Below are 3,725 nucleotides of genomic sequence, written 5' to 3'. Positions count from 1 at the left end.
GCTTTAAAATGACAAGCATCTAAAGCGCCTCGGCAGTGGTGCTGCCATTCAAACAACGGCGTTAAATACACAGAACTTAATACGTCAGCCTATCATCAATCCCGTTACTTGATTGACATACAGGGCAACCAATCAGATGACAACTGAATCACCGCTCATGCCAAACAACTTTGCGCTTATGATTGACAAACAGGGCAACCAATCAGATGACAACTGAATCACCGCTCGTGCGCAAACAACGGTGCTAAGCGCTAAGCTAGTCAGCTTTAAAGGTAGGGGTGACCAATATGTCAATCGCGATCGACCCGGAGCCAGCGGACTGGTCCCAAGTCAAGCGCGAGCGTTGGAAGGAGGAAATGAGGCGGGGGGCGGGGGGGTGGACTTTCTATGTATGAAGTTCCGGCTGTCGCTCATCTCGGTGTGTGTGTGTTTGTGTATATGCTTGCACGTGCGCGATCGGGTCAATGACGGGAGGTTTGTCGCTTCAAAAGTCGATCTTCGGTCAAATATGTAGCAAGCTGACCCAAATAGTAAGTAACCACTGCAGCTCGTGTGTGTGTGTGTGTGTGTGTGTGTGTGTGTGTGTGTGTGTGTGTGTGTGTGTGTGTGTGTGTGTGTGTGTGTGTGTGTGTGTGTGTGCGTGCGCGTGCGCATGTGCGCGATGTGGCTCTTTGCAGTAACACAGGAAAAAAAATTGGCTCTTAGTCTCTGACTGGTGGGCCACCCCTGCCATAGGCCTTATACCCAGTGAGTTTCTCCATCTTCGAATTGGTTCAACTACTTTATTGGTTCAGCTCTTTGTGTATTGAAGCTTGATCTTTCTAAATGCAAAATGTTTTAATAAAAACACCCTCAGTTAATGCTCGATTTTCGATTTGTGACCCCCAAGCTTTTTCTGGTGCTTATTGGTCCATGCACCACACGGTTGCATAGCTTTGTTTGTTTGTTTGTTTGTTTTTGTTCTAAATTAACCCTCAGTACGGCTCCAGAGGAAGTGATGATATCTAGCAGTAGTTTTATTCAGAAGCTTGATAGTGTTACTGTTAAGAAAAAAAGACAGAAGTAAAAGTTGACCTGAGGATGGCTTTCATATTTGTGATCTAACTGCGTGGTGCAAAAGTAATAATTACCGGTAATCAAATGTGTATTCTGATGTTCTCAACATCCCAACTCCAGCAAGGCATGAATCAGTCTCACCGCATAAGCTAGCAGTTACTAGCTAGCAGTCTCTCGCCACGTCCCAGCCATCCTGTGCCTGTTCCACCTTGTCGCTGGTGATAGTATTACCAAGGCTTTGTAGTCTAAATAAATTCCATTTGCTTCCCTGCTTATAACATGCTGTCTGACTGCCTGACTCCTCAGCATTGTTAACATTTGCCATGGATTCCATGAGCTGGATAAAAGTGGCTACATCCCACAATGCCATGTGCCTTTCACATGGCATTGTGGGATCTAGCAGCCTTTATTCATCCGTGGAGAATGTGTGATGCAGTGAGACGGCGTCTTAACATGCCAGGAAGAGAAGAGCAATTATTGAGACTGCGAAGCCTCATTATCACCGACACCAGCGAGCTCTTCTACTGTGGTGGAACCCGAGCAGACACTCGATTGCTGGCTTAAAACTGCAAGTTAAGTGTCACTGGCTTCCATGGAGGGACTCAGTGTTTCGTGCTGTGCTGAAAGACTTTCATTTTATTTTATTTTTTTACTTGTCTCTTTGTTTGTGGGCACTCATGTTCAGCACAAATTTTCCGGCTAACTAACCATAACTAATGGAAACAGTAGGGGTGTTCCGATCAGGGTTTTATGATGCCGATTCTGAGACTGATGATCCATCAGGGTGATCGGCTGATACCGATACCAATCATGGATTTGGTGTAAAATGTTACATTTTTGAGCTACAACTACTGTGTTTTTCTGAAATTAATCAGTAGATTTATTAAAAACATTTGTTACATATTTATCCCTTCATTATTCCAAAACAGAACATTTTTTTCAAACGGTGCAGAAAACACACAAACTAATTATGACTCAGTTACTATGATGGTCTGTAACATATGGGGGATAAAAGGGGCAAATGTTATTTTCCCTCAGTAAAAGCAGCTAGTTGCAAAGGCAAATGTCCTCCACGATTGAACACAATAATAATCACTAGTCATGTTTACATGGAGCCTTGTATTCCTATTAGCATGAAACCAAATCACCAAATGGGATGAAAATAATCCACAGCACAAAAAGCAGGGCAAATAAGTGTGGAATTTCATTTGAGTTCGTAGGGGTGGCATATTCTTGTTGTCAATCCTGCTGGAGTGTAAGTTTGTATTAATTTCATTAAGTGTAAGTATAAGAAAAAACATTTCAATACCATTTATGAATAGTTACCATTTAACCAGTTTTCCACTGATCGATATCACTTGAACAAGAGGAAGAAATCTGACGCGACGCCATGTTATAGCATTCTGCTACACTGTAAATACCTGAATAAAGAAAGAAATACAAGACTGATTGTTGAGAACACTACAGCAACCAAACATGAATGTCGGGTACAAGCCCAGGCAGCGACCCCTGCCCATTGTGAAACTTTTTCTGGAGATCAAAAGTTTACAGCTAGGCTGAGCAGAGCGCTTAGATGCCTATGCTAGTCCACCGTTGGTGCCGACATTCTCATCAAAGGCAAAGGCAATGCGTATGCATGGAAAGTAAGCCGTAGCTTGTTCAGTTCTCAAACGATCTTTTCATGAGGCTGACTTTTTTGCCAACACCATCACTTGTGCTAACAGTGCAGAACATACATCTTTTTGGGGGGTTTGGGATGTCAATTAACATGGGTATGTTGCAGCACATGGCGTCGGTTCTCAGAGTGCATTGCGTGGTGCGATGCATTTAACTAATGAAGTTATATGAACGTTAATCCTTGTCATATAAGTGTGTGTGTCTGTGTGTGTTATCACTAGTTGAATGTGTGTCATATCTAACGCTCTCGTTTTATGTCACTTTTTTTTTTTTTTTTTTTAACAAACCATGACGTCAGATTGTCTATAAAATAATGACTTTCAGGTCACTTCCTCGTTTCAGTCTGCAACGCGTTGCTGGTGAACATTAAGTTATATGTAGGAACAAATACATGTTTAGGTACTTTATGTTAAGTCAAAGGAAGGAAATTATGGTGTAAGTTTTCCTGTAGTAAAATACGGCACCTTTGTTGATTGTTTGCAACTGCTGTAAATGGTGAGAGTACATATAGGTGAGGAACAATTGGACACTGAGGGTGATCGATCAGCCATAAAAGGCTTTGATCGGTGATCACTAATCACATACTTTTCCATGGTTGCCGATCCATCGGAGCAACGCTAGAAAATAGTTCTGTATTTAAAAAGGATGAAGCGTTGCATAGTGATTTCCTTGGTAATGTACCATGTGATTTCTCCTGTTTTCACTTACCCCTTTATTGTACCATATTTATTTTTAACACACACTGATAAAAATAAGGGAAATCTAACTTCCTTTTGGCACTGGAACCGATTAATTGAACTTCCATTCATTTTAATGTGGAACATTATTTGATTTGGAAACGTTGCAGGTTGTGAAGTAGTCACAGAACAAAATACTTGTATATGACTTAATTCAAAAGTAATCTGCAAGATTAAGATTTTCATCAACAAATTATCTCTCTCTCTCTCTCTTTCTCTCTCTCTGTCTCTCTCTCTCTCTCTCTCTCTCTCTCT

Source organism: Hippocampus comes, unplaced genomic scaffold (genome assembly GCF_001891065.2).
Source record: "Hippocampus comes isolate QL1 unplaced genomic scaffold, H_comes_QL1_v1.1 scaffold118, whole genome shotgun sequence".
NCBI classification, from domain to species: Eukaryota; Metazoa; Chordata; class Actinopteri; order Syngnathiformes; family Syngnathidae; genus Hippocampus; species Hippocampus comes.
This window is presented reverse-complemented; position numbering follows the sequence as displayed.